General features: G+C 34.4%; 1 long non-coding RNA gene across 1 annotated transcript; it reads left to right on the forward strand.

The window, feature by feature from the left end:
• The first annotated feature begins 16,093 nt into the window (after nucleotides 1-16,093).
• Nucleotides 16,094-17,661, forward strand: LOC128668598 (uncharacterized). The gene is made up of 2 exons (XR_008404233.1): nucleotides 16,094-16,462; nucleotides 16,572-17,661. It is a non-coding gene; the product is annotated as an uncharacterized LOC128668598 (long non-coding RNA).
• The last annotated feature ends 310 nt before the right edge of the window (nucleotides 17,662-17,971 follow it).

The following is a 17,971-nucleotide window of genomic DNA, read 5'->3' on the forward strand; positions in this document are numbered from 1 at the left end:
TATGAGCGATCACTCTACGAGTCATTAAGAGGTCACCGCACGCAAACAGCCGAGAGGGAGTTTTTTTTTATTATATCTTTCGGCCTGCTTTTCTTGTCGTCGCTATATAGACTGAGAAGCTTCCGTACGTTCTTGATCCCGATAAATCACCCGCGCGGGTTCTTAAATACTATTCAATAATCGCGACTCAGATGCATTGTGAGGCCTGAACCCGATTAATAATTCCGACGGCAATTTTCCCGTGCTTAAGTTTACGGTATTGTTAATACCCCAAATAACTTGAGCTAATTTACGGTCCCAATGTCACTCGTCTTCGATGCTAGACGATAGCATAGAAAGTATAGTTCGATTGTATCTTTCTACCTGCCCATTAACCCCCGGAGTGGCTACGGCAGTCATCACGTGTTGTATCTGTTTATCGATGCAGAATTGTTCAAATTGTTTACTGCTGAAGGCAGTACCTCTGTCCGTAATAATTATTTTCGGAAACACGAAATAAACACTAACTTCATCTAAAAATCTTAGTACAGGAATTGTTTTAGTACTCTTAACAGCCTTGGCAAATACATATTAAGAAAATGCGTTGACTATAACTATTAAATGTATATTACCATGTTTTACGCTGGCGTAAAGGGGCCCAAATGGTCAATGTGAACAGTGTGCATTAGTTCCGTAACCTTTTCTATTGGGTGTAAATGACCTGGTTTCTTACCTGAAGGCTTTTTACTATATAGACAATCGAGGCAAGAGGCAATGTATCGTCGTACATACCTTTTCATTGAAGGAAACCAATAGTCCGTTTTTATTTTATTTAGCGTTTTTTCAAGTCCGATATGGCCTATGTCATCGTGACATAATTTTACGATATTACGTCTCATGGCTCGTGGCACGGCCCACTTAAGACCCTCGTCGATCTTTCGGAAGACGCGATTATTTTTTAGATCGTATTCAAGATGAATTTGCGCTTCTTCCGCATCTTCGGCCTTTCGACTCAAAACTTCTCGCACATGTACAAGTCTACTGTCTTGTAATTGAGCGTATGCAAGCCAATCATGGACTTCTATACGTAGAAGTCCAACATCTTGGATCGTGGCCGCGCTGTCTGCCGAATCGTATAGACTTCTGCTTAACACGTCTACATGCGGCATTTTTATTCCGGTGCGATACTCAATACAACAGTCATACTCCTGCAATTGCATCCACGATCGTGCGACTCAAGGTAATAAATCTCGTTTCACAAAAGTCGCGCGTAATGCACTGCAGTCACTGACTAAGTTAAATCGCACGCTAAACAAGTAAACCCGAAACGTTTGTAAGCTGCGTACCACTGCGAAGATCTCGAGTTTGTGAGAATAATATCTCTGTTCCTCTTTAGTGGTTTGTCTACTGAGAGAAGCAATAGGTTTCAAGGACATGTCTACCTGATATTGAAATAAAATTTCGCCTACACTGAGTTTACTTGCGTCCATGTGTAGCTCAGTCTCAGCCCCGGGCCTGTATAATGCCAAGACGGGTCGAGACACCAATTTATTTTTCAATAGTTCGAACGCATGTTGTTGCTCGCTATCCCAACTCCAGACTTCGGTTTTTTTTTTTTGTTAATTTCGTTAAGGGGCTAGCAGTTACGGCAAAATCTTTTATGAATTTTCTAAAATAACTCGTCAACCCGACAAACCCTCGGACCTCGTGAACATCGGTCGGGGCTTCCATGTTAGCGACAGCTTCCATTTTATGACTACCGGGACGAATGCCTTGACTATTCACTTCATAACCCAGGTAGTCAATTCTTCGCTGTAGGAATGTACACTTACTTACGTGTCAATTTATTTACTCGAAGCTGTTGCAACACAATCTCCAACGCATTAAGTCCCGACTCAATGTTTTTCGAAGGTATGAGGATGTCATCCATGTATGCCAGTACACAAACTATTCCTCGCAAAGGATTTATGACCTTATTGATCATACGCTGAAAAACCGAAGGGGCATTCGCTAGACCGAAGGGCATACGCAAAAACTCATTCTGACCATCCGGTGTGACGGAGGAAGTTTTCTCAATAGAATCTTTTGCTACGACAATTTGGAAATACCCGGAAAATAAGTCGAGAATAGTAAAATATATATTGCGTTGTAAATTATTTAGTTGATCATCAATAATAGGTAGAGGATGTCGATCCTTTTTTGTTTTTGCTTTAAGTGCTCGGTAGTCAACGCACATTCGCGTCTCGCCGGTTTTTTTACGTACAAGTAATATTGGACTCGCGAAAGGCGAATTGGAATCGCGAATTATATTATTTTCCTTTAATTAGACTATGATTTCACGAACCTTTTCACGCTCTGCATACGATAGACGATAAGGTCTATAGGAGACTACCGAATTATCGAGTAACTCGATATTAATCTCGGCCGTTTCTGTTTTACCAAGTTCTGCCACATTAAATGCGAAACAGTCACGATAATCGTTAATAAGCTTTAATAGTTGCTCCTTCTCCCGTTTAGATATTTTCTCATCCATTATAACACCATTCATGAGTATCTTGGATTTTTCCTCGGCCCGAATAGAAAATATGTCTTTTATTTTTGTTTCGTTAACCGTCTCCTCTACCTCGTCCAGCTTCTCGATTTCTCGGCTCTTCTCCGCGTCCTGGAGCTGGAGAGGATGCGTGCGCAGCAAGAGTACTTGCAAACGGCCTGCGAAGCTTCTCGACACACTTTCTAGTAGGAGGTCTCTCCGTCGGTCGTTCTCCGTAATCTTCGACTCTGCTCAAGTAAGTGCAAAGATCTTCTGGTGTTTGAAACTCGAATCGGTTGATTGCCATTCTCAGGGAGTTGTCCTCAATTCCCTGAGTGATGCAGTCTGCCGCTCGATAAACAGTTATCTCGCACGCATCGACCAACGCGGCTTTGGCGAAGAAGAACATCATGGACTCATCGCATTTCTTCTTACGCTGCATCATTGCCATCACGCGGTCTGGATACCTAGTATGATCCATGAATGCGTCTCGAAGTTTTATCTTCCACTGGTTCCACGTGAACGCAATGGTTGGTAATCCGCGGTACCATTCACCAGCTATACCTCTTGGATTATCTAACGCATAACACGAGGTCGTCGTATCTGACCACCCATAGATTCCCTGTAGTTCCTGGACCTTGTGAATCCACGATTCGATGGACTGACTCTTCACTTTGGGATCAAAGAGGGGAATCAGTTTCTTTCACTCTAAGCCTCGAGGGTGACCCGAGGCGTTAGCAGATCCTTCTGCGGAGAATGGTCTGGCTGACAAATTCTGGGACTGTCGATGCCAGCATCGTTACCGCTGTGGTCAGTTGCTTTAGCACCTCCTGAAACTCTGGGTTGTACAAAGGTGAACGGCGTCTACCGCTGTATATCGATCATCGCGTTGAGCTCGGAGATCTCGATCGTCTCGTATACATTGTATCTCGGGAGGACGATCGATCTCTTCTTGGGTGAACTGATCCTACTCGCAACGGTGGTGCATCACTCCCTGTAGCTTGTGGGGGCTCGGGACGCAATGCCGATCGACGTAGACGAGCTCTCAATTCGCGGTCGGTAGCTTCTTGATTCATTATTAATTATGCGTTCACTTACTCGATGATTAACTGCTATGTAACACTCCACTTCACTTCACTAGCACGCGAATACTTTATCCTACTTCTGAACTGTAAGAAAATAACTAACACAAGGTTTAAACCAAAAGAGTATTTATTATACAAGCTGAAGCCCAACAATGCTTAACGTAAGTAGGTACATATCTTTAACGATGTGACCGTCCAACCGTCCAGTACAATAATGTATCCCTCTGCCTCTGCCGTTGAGGCCCTCGGGTCCCTTGACCTGCGGGGGTAACTGAGGTGTCACGTGATAAAGGTGGATTTGACGTCATAGCTAGACTGTCCAGCAGCCTAGGTATCCGGGGCAATATGGTCGCTTCTTACATAAATAAATTAATATTAGCGATAGTAATGTCAGCCGAAGTATTAATGTTCATTTTACAAGGAATATTATTAGTAGTCCCTATATTATTAATAGTTGATACTTTCGATTAAGAGTTTATGGATTTTTACAATCTATTTTAATGTGACCTCTCTTTCCACAGTTTCTACATATAGGAGTAGAAGTACGGTTAGGATTAGGATCGTTATTATCAAATTTTAACTTTCTCTCAAGATTAGGCTTATAATTGTCTGAATGTTCAAAATTATTATTCGATTGTACATTATTTTCCATTTCTCCGTAAATTAATTTTGAAATCAATTCTTCTTCTAAATTTCTTTCTAAAGTTTTATACAAAGCAAAAATTTTCAGATCTTAAAGAAAATTTTAATTTCTTATCTAATTACCCACTATTAAAATGTTGAGAAGATTGACGGTCAACCACACTATCTGTTCAATCGGGATACGCGAGGCGAGAGAGTTCGTCTATTGTTTTAGCAAAGCTGTCAAGAGACTCGTCAGATTTTTGTTTTATGTTTTGTAATTCATTTAAATGAACGTATGAAAATTTCCTTTTTCCGAATCGCGATATTAAAATTTCTATTATTTTGTGATAATTTTCTAACTCGTCAGATAATAAATTTTCTAAAATTATTTAGGCTTTCCCTCGCAAAGAAAATTCTAAATATGACGCTTTAATCTGATATGTCCATCTATTATGGTTTGAAACTACACTTATCCAAAAAATTAAAGGAACAAAAAATTTTTAGTGATTTTTGGAAGGCTGTATTTTCGTGAAAAATGATCGTATCGGCAAAATAAAAAAAGCAAATTAAAGCTTGAAATCTCTGGTTTGAAGATATTTCAGCCAAATAATTATTTGAACCACGGTTTTTGCGGAATCATAAGAAATAGGCTGAGACAAAATTTTTCTAAATTTTTTAGTTTTGCTTTTTAGGTCTAGGGGCCGGGAAAAATTTTTTTCGAAAAAACCGATTCATGGCTTCATTCAGCTACAATTTGCTGTTTTTTTTATTCTCTCTACGACAATTTGCTGCTGAGATATCAGCCTTTAAATAAAAAAGGATCCTTTCGTCTTTAATTATCGATATCTCAGTAACCAATCGTCGCACAGTAATTTAAAGGACAGTTTGAAAAACTTGAATATATTCCCTAAAAGCCCCATTTCAGATTAAAAAAAAAAAGTTTTTTAAATCCTTAATATCAATTTGAAAAACCCACAAAAAATGGTCATTTTCTCGTTTTTTAGTCAACTCATCGCTACTTTGCAAATATTGATGAAAAGGTTAATGTTGCCAGGCGATTTTACAGCTTAATGTACGGATGAAAACCCTGGAAATTTTCAGATTGATCCATCGAACCGCTTGTCCGGGCCGATTGCTCAAAGTTTTACAAATCAATTAAAGAAACAAGTTTTGTTCTTTAATTTGTTTAATCAATACCAATATGAAAAAAATTAATTTTTTTCGGATTTCCTATCATTTTTGCGTTAGTGATTCATTAAATGTGAGGTAAAAAGAAAAAAAATTTTTTTTTTCTGAAAAACAAGAAAAAAAACAAAAAAAAAACAAAACAAAAAAAAACAAACAAACCCGAGTAAAATATGAAAAAAAAGTAAAAAAATTCTTGTTTTATCTTGTTTTTCGGAAAAAAATTTTTTTCCTTTTTCATTCAAAGGCTGATATCTCAGCAGCAAATTGTCGTACAGAGAATGAAAAAAAACAGCAAATTGTAACTGAATGAATTTTCTAATCAAGCCATGAATTGGTTTTTTCGAAAAAAATTTTTCCTGGCCCCTAGACCTGAAAAGCAAAACTAAAAAATTTAGGAAAATTTTGTTTCAGCCTATTTCTTATGATTCCGCAAAAACCGTGGTTTAGATAATTATTCGGCTGAAATATCTTCAAACCAGAGATTTCAAGCTTTAATTTGCTTTTTTTATTTTGCCGATACGATCATTTTTCACGAAAATACAGCCTTCCAAAAATCACTAAAAATTTTTTGTTCCTTTAATTTTTTGGATAAGTGTTTTTCAAAATGTTTCGAATGCCTATCAGCAGATACCAAAGCATCAAATGTGTCTGGTTTCATTAAATCGATCGGTCTTAAAATAAATGACGGGTTGGATGTCGCAATAATTTTTTGTTTATTTTTGTTAATTTTTTCGCCCGATTTATTTTTCGAATTCAAATTTATTATTTCCGCTTGAACATGAATAACTGTTTCGACATTACTATTTCGAGGAGGAAGCGTATCAGGCGTTTCAGAGCTTGTGTCATTAACATTATTACTTTGATTATTATTAATAAGGGGTAGATTTAGATTTAGATTTATTATCGATCATAGAGCATAACTCCTTGTGATCACAATATTTTACAATATTACATAGAATTACATTTAAATACTTAGTATAAATAGCATATGTAGGTTTTAATGACTCTCAACTCACAGAATTATTGAGATGAGACTAAAAAGGCCATCAAGTTTTAGTTAGTTAACATATTATTATCATCATAATATTCAATAGACAATTAAATGAATTAGTTGCGACTTAACAAAAAAAGAATTTTTTTTTTTTTTTTTTTATTCACTTTCACGCTCTAGCAAGTAGATAAAGCATCTTTCTTTAAATATGTCGAGTGATTCTGATGATGTAATATTTTGTGGCAGAGCATTCCAAAAATTCCATCCTGTTTCGATAAATGATTTTTGATAGGCTATTGTATGAGCAAATGGCATATTTAAAGTATCGGTACGCAATGGATCTCTACGTGAGGCAATATTTTGTCTTAGCGTAAGCTCGTGTCCAAACAAACCTGGCTTCATGAGGCATAATGCTTTATAAAACTCACATAATATCAGTTGTAGACGACGGTTAGAAGGTTGCAGCCAACCAAGCCGTCGTCTATGTTCCGATATATGTGCATCTCGTTTAATTCTTAAAATAAAACGTACACAATTATTTAATGAAACCATTAAAGATCTGTTAAGCTCATTTGTCAAGTTTGTTAAAACACAGGAGCAGTAATCATAGATTGGAAATACTAGACAAACCATGAGTCTACGCTTTAATTGCAGGCTAAGATCACAATCATTTATTTTGATTCTATATAATGCAAATGCCGCACGTCTTCTAATACTAGCTACATGCGAATGCCATGATGATGTACTGTCTAGTATAATTCCAAGATATTTAAATGTATTGACAAATTCTATCAAATTATTATCAACATAAATTCGAAGTCTATTGCAGTCTCTATTTGATATCTCAATTAACCTACACACATTGATTGTACTACCAAAATACATAGCCTTCGTTTTAGAATGGTTTAAACGAAGCTTATTAATCTTGCACCAGTTAGAGATGCGCTCAATATCATCATTTAAACGACAAATGCATTCATCAACATCACTCAGCTTACATCTTATATATATGACCAGGTCATCAGCATACAATAGATATAAACAATACATCAAACATTTCGACAAGTCATTGATAAATAAAGAAAAAAGCAAAAGACCAAAAACACTGCTCTGAGGTACTCCAGAATCCAGGTTAATCTAATCTGAGAATTTATTATCAGCAGTATATACTGATTGCAATCGTCCGTACAAGTATGAGTAAAACCATTTTACTGTATTAACTGAGAAACCAAGATCAAGAAGCTTTAGTAATAATAAAAAATGATCAACAGTATCGAAAGCTTTAGTAAAATCAAAAAATACTGCTAAGGTAACTTCTCCTACATCAATAGCCAACCGAATATCATCACAAAACCTCAGGACAGCAGTTTGTGTCCCCATACCTTCCTTAAAGCCAGTTTGCCTATTATCAAGTAAATTATTGTCCACTAAATATTTTGTAACCTGATCAGAGACAATTCTTTCGAGTACTTTCGATAAAGCGCATAATATTGCAATTGGTCGATATTCAGAAGGAGATGATGGGTATTGCACTTTGGGTAGTGGTCTTACAAGGAAAAATTTCCACATGGATGGGTAAACACTTTCGCTAATACATGCATCACATATGTACACAATATATGGCACAAGTATATCTTGAAGTACTTTGTAGACTTAAATAGGTATACCATCACATCCAGTTGCTCGAGTAGATATTCGCATCAATGCGTTTTTCACACCAGTACTTTTAGTACAGTGCAGATTTAATTTCGTTTTCTGAGTTTTACAGTTTTCTTCATAGTATGTACGCAAAGAGTGATCAAAGTTTGGTAACGGGTTACCTGAAGAGACTGATGCAAAATACTTATTTAATTCAATTGCAGGAATCAGAATAGCTTGATGAGATTGCGACCCTTTTCTCGTTGGACCAAGATTGTCCAATTCTCTCCAGAATGTTCGAGTATTACCAGATTTATCAAACTTCGACTTCAAGTAATTTCCTTTCTCAAATTCTATTTTTTGTTTAAATTCGCGACGTAGGTCAGTGTATCGTGAAAATAATGCATTACAGTTGTGTTTTCTTGATGCACGATAACAGACGATTCTGTCACAGCAATCAGGTGATATGGATTTTTTCTAAAATAGTCTTGAAACTCATCAATGTGTGACGATGACGAGAGTGATTGAGCATTAAGACAGCACACATTAATAATAGATGATAATTGAACTGTTGTTGATCGTGTTGATTGTGAGAGATCTGTAGAGATATTTGATAAAGAGTGAGAGTCAACGTTTTGCTATAGATTAGATAAATCTGTGGTAGGCAATATTTTCATCGGCTTTAAAGCTATATTTTTTCTCATAAATACTGCTCCATTTGCAATCCAGATCAATTTCGAGTCAACTTGCGGAAACTGCTTGCGGATTTTGTCCCGAAATTGGTATAATTCCGCTGGAATCCGATGATTAATATTTATTTTACATTTTGGTAATTGTGAATCAATAACCGACGATAAGAGTTCAGATAACTGTTTCTTCTTTTCAATAAATAAGTTACATTTGGTCACCGTTGAGAGTTCAAGTAATATAGCCCTCGATCTTATGCGACTTTCATCATTAGTTGCGATATTACTTATCGCTTTTTTACCCATGCGTAGGGCCTGTATAATATCATCTGGATTCAAGGTAATATCCAGTGCATGAGCAAGCTCAGGAATGACAGACGATACGATTTCTTTTTGGTTAGTGGAATTGTTAGTTTCAGGAACCCCAGTGATAACTAACTGGTTTGCCACGCTTTGACACGCCATTTTTAGCATTAATGCTCTGTCAACAGACGGCAATGCATCGACGGAATTAGATGTTAGTTTGGCTTCAAGAGTATCAAGACGAGCTTCTTGTAGAGATAGATTTGCATCAATTTCATTTGTTAATTTTTTATTTTCACTCACATCCATGTTAATTGTATTAATACTTCTACTCACTGAAGCAACATTCTTATGAATGGAGGCAATTTCTTCTTTCGCTAGCTTATTATCATTTTGAAGGTTCTTGAAAGATTTAGTTAACGCATCAACTTTATTATCAATTCCTTCGATTGTGTCTTTAAGTTCATCCAAATTATTGATACTGAGCTCAAACTTATCAAGCAAAAGGTTCATTCGACTTTCAGTATAACATATTGGACAACGATTGTTTACAGCAGCTGCAGCATCCGCAATAACATCCAGTGACAGTCTCGTAACGACACAGTCAATATGAAATATGTGATTATTTTGACATTTAGATGTCACGCTGGCTGCTACTTTATCTATAGCTGTATAACATAATGCACAGGTTGGTTTTGTCATTTTAGTACTGGATTACTCCACAATATCGCACGGATCACAAGAAAATCAATAATAAATTACAATGTCTATAGATTTGTGATCAATGACCAAACCTATAATCACGTTGGATCAAATTAAATTAATTCGAACACAATTTCAATAATAGTTCAACTGTATGTAATTAGTTATAAATAATCACTGAATTTTTTAGTTTAAGAAAAATACGGCCAAAGAAATAACTAACAACTTGATGGCATTTATAACTAGATTTCGACAGAGCAATAATAAACACGACGTGCACAGTTACTATACTGTGTACATCACGGTATTTTTTTCCTTTCGATACGTCTTTTAATTTATCCGTAATCTTTTCGAGGAAACCTTCCACTCTGGAGAATTTTTATTCCAAACTGTCGAACTGCTTTTCGTTTCGCCTCTTTTCTTCTGTAAATAGCTCGTAATATGCTCGCAAAACTCCTTTAGTTGGTTGTTAAGCTCGCTCCTCAATTTATTATTCCAAGCGTTTTTGATGATGTCCGAAGCATCATCGAGAATGGTTTGCCTAGTCTGTCGTGGCATAATTATTTTTTTTTTTAAATATTCACACTCCACTTGTTCACAAACTTCTGACACCAAATTTTCGTAACTGATATTTTAAATTAATATCATTTATACACTATGATAATAACACACTTATATTAAAAATAACAACACCACAATTAACAGTATTAGAAGGAAGCAAGAGAGAGATGTAGTTTATTGAATACAGGTGTTTTTTTCTGTTTAGTTGTCAATTTAAGACTGACTGACTTTAGACGCGTATCTATAATACCAGAGAAGAAGGCATTTGTTTTCTAGGTATTCAAATATTTTAAAACATCAGTTGCATATTCGTTACAATATTCTAATTTCTGGTTCATTGAGGGATTAGAGATAATTCGGAAAGGTTCGATTTTTTGAATATCTTCGAATGTTTTTCAATCGCTAAATTATACTCAAATTTCTGGTTTACAAAGAGATTTGAAACAATTCAAGATGATTCAATTTGTTCAATACCTTCAAATATCTTTTAATCACAAAATAATATTTTAATTTCTGGTTCATTGGGAGATTAAAGAAAATTCGGAGAGATTCGATTTTTTGAATACCGTCGAATCCTTTTCAATCACCAAATAATGGTGTGACTCTTTTTAAGACCAAGACAATTCATCCTTGACAATCCGTCCCCAGACAATTGATTTGCAATAATTCATCTCTGCGATATTTCATAACTGCAATAGTTCATCCTTTTACAACTCATACTCGACAATTTATCTCTTAATTTTATTATTCCTAATAGAAATTTAGGAAATTCATAATGAAATTTAATTAAGAAAAGAAAAGGACGGAGAAAAAAATCCCTTTATTTTTCTTCCGTGAAAAAAGAGCATCTCAATAGGAGGGGGGGGGGGGCAGGGGTGAAGCGCTGGTAGGGTCCAGAAATAGTCCAATTTTTCACGTTTTTGTGTGGCTATATTTTTGTAACTGCACACACACAAAAATTTCGAAAAAAGGGCGCTATTTCACATCAACCGCCAGGGTCAAGGTGAATTCAAAAGTATTCAAACTTCATAATTTTGAATCGCTTTAAAGATTTTCTAATCGTTTAGGTGAATTTAAACGTATGTAAAGTAAGTGAATGCACAAAAGGATTCTGATGTAGATGTGGTTGATTCAATAATTCAAATTAATACAAAAATTACAGATGATAAATAAGCTGTTTTATTAACAATATTGAAACTGAAAAAGTGTGAGAAAAAATATACTCAATAGCGAATGCAACTTTGGATTATACGTGATAGCGAATGCAACTATACAAAATTCACGTATAAAAACTCGACACGTGGTCAGTAGTGGATCAGAACGCGTTAATTAATTTGTAAGTAATTAGTCGCGATCTACAATCCATACATACTCAATAATTAGTAGCCTTGATTTACTACCTAATTATTGAGGATATTTTAGCGTCAGTTAAGCGAAATTATTACACAAGAATAATTATAACAATGCAAAGCGGGTTGACAGTACGTGGTAGTACGTTAGACTACTCACAGTAGGATGGAAGGCACGAGGTGTAGTGGTTGAACCCCAGAAGCGAAAAAGACATGGAAAGGCGGCGTCTTCTTCCTTCGTTGTCGCTCGGTGGTGACGTGTACTGCATGGCTGCACTAGCTAATTTTCCTATTGGCTTAAAAGCGCGTTAATGGGATGTAGTTAGCCGCCAAATTTCCTGATTGGCCGGCTAGTAGCGGGGCTCTCATGCCAGCTTTACACGGCCATGAGCGAGAAATCGTATGTGTTGGGCTCAAATAGTGAGTAATCCGGCACTATTCTGACCTTGAAGTCAGTAGCGAGTATGGCAGCTCCCGGACGTATCAGAATTGCATGAAGCTTTTCAAACTAATTAAGCTCGTGACTGAATAAAGTATTATAATTTATAAAGTTAAAATTTTAAATAACTTTGAATTTTTTCTAATGTCAAGAGTGAATTTGAAAGTATTTGAATTTTATGATTCTGAATAATTCCAAATCAGGGGTTGACAGTTTATGAAGTTGGACCCTAGTAACACGTGTTTGAGCAAAACTCTGGAGTAAATATCTTAAAAAAGACCCCTTGCTGCTAGTGTCTTTTTTTACGTATGTGTCTTCCACAAGATCTTGTGTCAAGAAACCTATGTCAAAATTCTAGTATATCTTGCTTATGGTATCGTACGTGAGAATATTAAAGATAATTTAAACAACGGCAATGAAACAGTGTCTGACGCATTTTTGGCTCCAGTAACTTTTGGATGGCTTGCTCAAGATCTGCTCAAGGCTCAAGGTCAATCTTGAGCCCTGAGTAGATTTTCAGCAAGCCATGCGCACCTATTTTCAACTATAGTCTTCCTCCAGAATTGAGTTATAATCTAGCACGAAGTTCTTGTGTAAGGCTTATACTTTAAATCTAGTTACAAGTATCTGCAGCAAGGCATACGTAGAAAAAGACAATAGCATCTATCGATCCTGAAAGCAGACCTGCTTAAGAATAAAAAAAAAATTTTAAATGGGGTATTAATTTACAAAAGTGATACACGATCGAGATAGTATTTTAAATTCTTTTGTGAAGAAAGTAATCATTCACAATAAAATTGAATCACATGACTATAAAATTGCATGTTTTAGTATCCTACATTCATTTTAGTCACAGTACAAATTGGGATTTATCAAATAGCTAAAACAAAAATGACATAAATATAGTTCTATGGTCAAATTGAAGTTGTCCAGATGATGAGAACATGCAAGTTTTATTGCAAGATGTAAATTATTTAACCCAACATTAAATTAATTTGAACTAAACATTAATTTGATTAGTTAGGAAACTATCTATTTAAATATATGGGTTTATTTATTCTCTTAAAAATTGTATACTCAAAGAAAGAAAATAACTTGAAATATAAAGCAGAAAAACAATTACCTACGATATATTTAAATCTGAAAAAAACTTTTGTCACGGCTGCTACATTCAAAAATTTTTAATTTTTTTTCTCTCTCTTCCAAAATAAGTACACACTAAAACCTCCTGTACGTAAACCTTTTTATGTATAACGCCAACTTACTGACGCCAGAAGTCGTACCGGACAAATATACCTACCTGAGCGTTGTAAACGCTTTACAATTAAGTCGTATTGTACTAATGGACCACGCGTATTATATATTTCTCTTTCTGGAAATTTCATCATTTTTACTTAACGTACTTCTAAAATTTATGTATCCGTTCCCATTTAACTAATCTAAGCATAGAAGCGGTAGTCTTCTTTGATTTTCATCTTAAACCTATAGACCACCCAACTCATGCGCACCTGCATGTGATTCTTGGAAATTAGAGAAAGCTAATGGAAATCTCCAAATTTATGGTTTCCTACACGAGCATGCTCAGCGACAGAGTGGCGCCAGGTCATCAGCCTACTTTAATAGTCAAAATCTGTTTCCCAGGGATCACACGTGTGCATGGGCCTAGAACTTTCGGGCGAGTCCGAGTCCTCTCGTATGGGAAACTGGTTACCACCACTTTTCATATGCGAGGATCATATAAAAAGACCATGGACTTTAGCTCATCAGTTCTTTTGGGAATCAAACTCTGAACCTTACCGAACTCCGGACACTTGACGGTGTTCGTGGCTAGAGGATTGATATCCCGATTGAGCATTCGGTCACGTGAGCCCAGATCATTGGATCGGTCCTTGAACGTCGTAAGCACTCGTATAATCGGTATATTATTTTCTACTAGCTTCAGAAGCATAATCAACGCGATATTAGCGTATAGCATCCGATCACGTGAGCCCAGATCGTACGATTGGTCCTTGATCGTTGTAAGTCGTGAACTAATATCAACCGTTTAGCACCGGTACAGCATTGATTATCTTCATCTTATTATAATCCATTTAATTTCATTCATTTTATTATTTTTATATTGAAATATACCACGAGAAACGTGGAGAATCAAAGAATATTTTACCGCGATAAATGCGAAGATTTTAAAGAATATTTTACCGCGAAAAGGCGAAGAATTTGAATAATATTTAGAAATATTTTTTTTTTCCGCGAAAAATACGCGAAGATTTTATAAATTTATATTACCGCGAAGACGCGAAGAATTTGAATACATTGAAATTATTTTACCGCGAAAAGCGCGAAGACCTTCATTTTAATTTAACCTACAGAGATTTAAAAACGCATAACCATTGAAGTTTATACAACAAGGTAGACTCAATAAATAAATAATTCGATAAATTTAAAATCACATTAATTGACCGCGAGAACGCGTCGTGAATAAGTGTCCTGTGTAACTGCTGACAGTCTTGACACCTCACCAAAACCTGTTTAGGGTAAGTTTTTGAATATTGTAACCATTGTTTGGTATTTTTATTTTTATATACTCTGAAATAATTGTAACCCATATGCATGAAACATTTGCTTTTATATTTACTATTCTTAATATTGCCATTTGTAACCCCTTTTGTATTTTGAGAATATTGAGTCATTTAATAAATAAATACTCGTTAACACAAAACATTTGAAAAACATTATTTATCAGACAATTTTACTTTAACAACGAGATAATAGCTTCACGAGGCTTTTCGGCAACCCACCTTCCTTTATCCCTTATTTTACTACCTGTTTAGCCGCTCAGACCGATAGTTCACAGTAGGGGGTACACAATCTTACGTTTACCGCTCGACGTTTGATTGTGAAATTAGATCAGTCACATAATAAATTGGAAATCGTTTTGGGTTTTATCAATATTGTCTTCAACAATATTGTGTGGGCGCGAATTAAATATAAAATAGAATAAACTGAGCATTTGGTCACGTGAGCCCAGGTCATAGGATCGGTCCTTGATCAATGTAAGTACCTTTTTATTCACTATACTTTATACGAATATCGTACCTACGCCCATCACGATCTCCAATCGTGACACTTTATTTCCATAATTTTGAAAGTTGTATATTCCGTGTGAAATCATAAAAACATGTTTTTAGAATTTTCAATCTGAACTAGATTGATTAAATATGTCAGAAAAAAAATTGTTTCATCGTAATGAATCAAAAAATGTCTAGTTCACAATAACTTTACTTTGAAAAAAAATTGCGTAAAGTCGATTGAGTCGATAATTTAATACATTTGAAAAAAACTGTACATGATTTAAATGATTTTTTATTAACAGGTCACTAAATAGTTTTTTACAATTTCTGAGAAAATTTTTTCTCAATAAAATAAATAAAATGATTAATAACAAGTAAGCTTGATTTCATTCAATCAACATTAGATATTCATAGAAAATGCAAATTTCCTACAAATTTCTAACTTTTTATTAAATCCATTTAGTTTCACGTTCATAACTCTAAAATCATTTGTATCAAGAAATAAAATTATTTGATAAAAAGTGATAATTTTCAAGTAACATCCAATTATTTATAGAACCAGCATTCACATAATTCGAGCTTTATACAGATATTCCAATAAAATACACAGATTTTTGAACAGATTATCAATAACTTTAAAAAAAAGAAAAAATCGATATGATAAATAAAAAAATTTCATGCACAATCAAAATTATAACACCATTAAAATTAATCAAATATGTAGACAGATATAAAGTTGCTTGACAACAGATATTCTAAATTTTAGTTGAAAACTTAGTCAGATTTTAATTAAAGTACTATCTTGCATCAAGTAAATTTTTTTTTCTTATGAAATCACTACAAAAAAGATTGTTAATTCTTAATAGAAGAATGAACTTTTTTGCAAATTTGCATTTAAATTATTTCTTGGGTCAAGAATTAATTATTTGTGTAAAAGTAATTTTTCTCTCAGTTATAGTTACTAATTTATTAAAAGAAATTAATTATCATCACTATATGATTAATTTTTTGTTCAAATATAAAACATGGATCAGTACCAACATTATAATTTAACCGTAGTTGTCAATGAATGACTGAGTGCTGATATTATCAGGCAGGAGTCAATACTATCGGTTATCTTTAACAACTGAGTTACGCTAGACAAATTGATTTATTGAGTCATGCTGTTTGAGCTTTGTACGGAATAATTGATAATTGTCTAAATGTTAGTAATGATTATAAAAATATATCAAGAACGTTACAAGAAAATATTGACAAAATATAAAAACTTATTTATACACGATTATTAAAAATTATAGATGTTTCCTCAAAGTATGGTAAGAAAATCATATTTTTTGTCTTCACTTATATTCATGATTTATTCTTTACTTGGATTACTCGCTTATCTATGATCTGAGTCTAATTAAATTCTATCAAATCCGACAGCGAGTCAATACAGGAGCAGAAATGTCCTAACAACTCGGACTTATCAAATGTCCCTTCTCTTGCAATAAGCAAACTACACGCAAGTGCTGTTACATCTGCATGAATAATACTTTTGCAAATACACAGATGAATACAAATGTATAGCTTCGGGTGGAAGAGCGTATCTCGTGGTGAGGGCCCAGGATGAGGTGAAGATCAGACTTGATGGGTACAGACTTATTGCAATTCGACTGTAATTGGATGTTGATTGTGATTCAATACTCAAACCAAGAAATAATTAAAATCCAAAAATAGATTCACTTTTTCCGATGGGTCAGCGGGGAATTCACTGACACATAATGTTTTCTTCTTATTCAGACAACTTTTTATGGAAATGTAATTTTTTTTTCCACTTGATATGATATTTAGTGGAAGATTATTTAGAAATTATATTGAGTAATTACCATGTTTACAATATTTATATTTGTTGCCATGCTCGTTTGGTTTATCAATTATGCTGTCATTGCTATGACTTTCCAATCAAAAAATAGAAGAGTTATTTCACTTTGAAGTGGAATTATGAAAAACTTGACAAAAAAACAGAAGTTACAAGTTTTTATAACGTGTAAACTTTTTCATCATATTGTAAATAAATTGGTTGGCATCTGAATTCTATTTGGGTCAATGATTATCTTTTATTCTTAACTATCTAACGTAAGCATTAAATTGGGCTACAGTAAATTCATTTAAAATGTATTATTATAGCATATACTCAGAGATAAATATATTTCTAGATGGACTTGAATTAATTATTATTGAAGAAAATACATCAACTCTGACTAAAATATTGTGTGTTGATTTTCAAATTCAGATCTTTACTTTGTAGGATAAATATTCGTTATGTACAAAGTTTTGATCTTACAACTTGCTATATCTTCCATTTCCACCATTTGCAAATATTATAAGTTGCCAAAAACTATGGAGAAATGTAAAATTTTATAATATAGTCTAATAGAAATATGTTAATTCATTAACTAACATTTTCTGAATACTTAAAAGCTGAGTCCCAATAGTATAAAAATTCTATTTTGCAAAAATTAATTTTTTTTTTTTTAATTTGTACAGTGCAATGTCCATGCGCCATCTATTGCTTTTGACTCCAAGTTACAACTTTCAAGGCCCGTGCGATTCTGACGATGGCTTCCTACTTCTTTAGCATAAGAATTATGAATTCAAAGTTATTTTTCGAGTAACGGTAATTTTTTGCGATAGAAAGAAATTTAATTTCACTAACTTAAAAAATTAAAGGAACAGAAAAATTTGGTTCCACCACGAAATCTCTCCGACAAAATCTCCCCAAAAAATTATTCGTGACCGATGGAAATACATGAAATTCCCGGACAAAATAACCCAAGACGAAA

This window comes from Microplitis demolitor, chromosome 9 (assembly GCF_026212275.2).
Source record: "Microplitis demolitor isolate Queensland-Clemson2020A chromosome 9, iyMicDemo2.1a, whole genome shotgun sequence".
Taxonomy (NCBI): Eukaryota; Metazoa; Arthropoda; class Insecta; order Hymenoptera; family Braconidae; genus Microplitis; species Microplitis demolitor.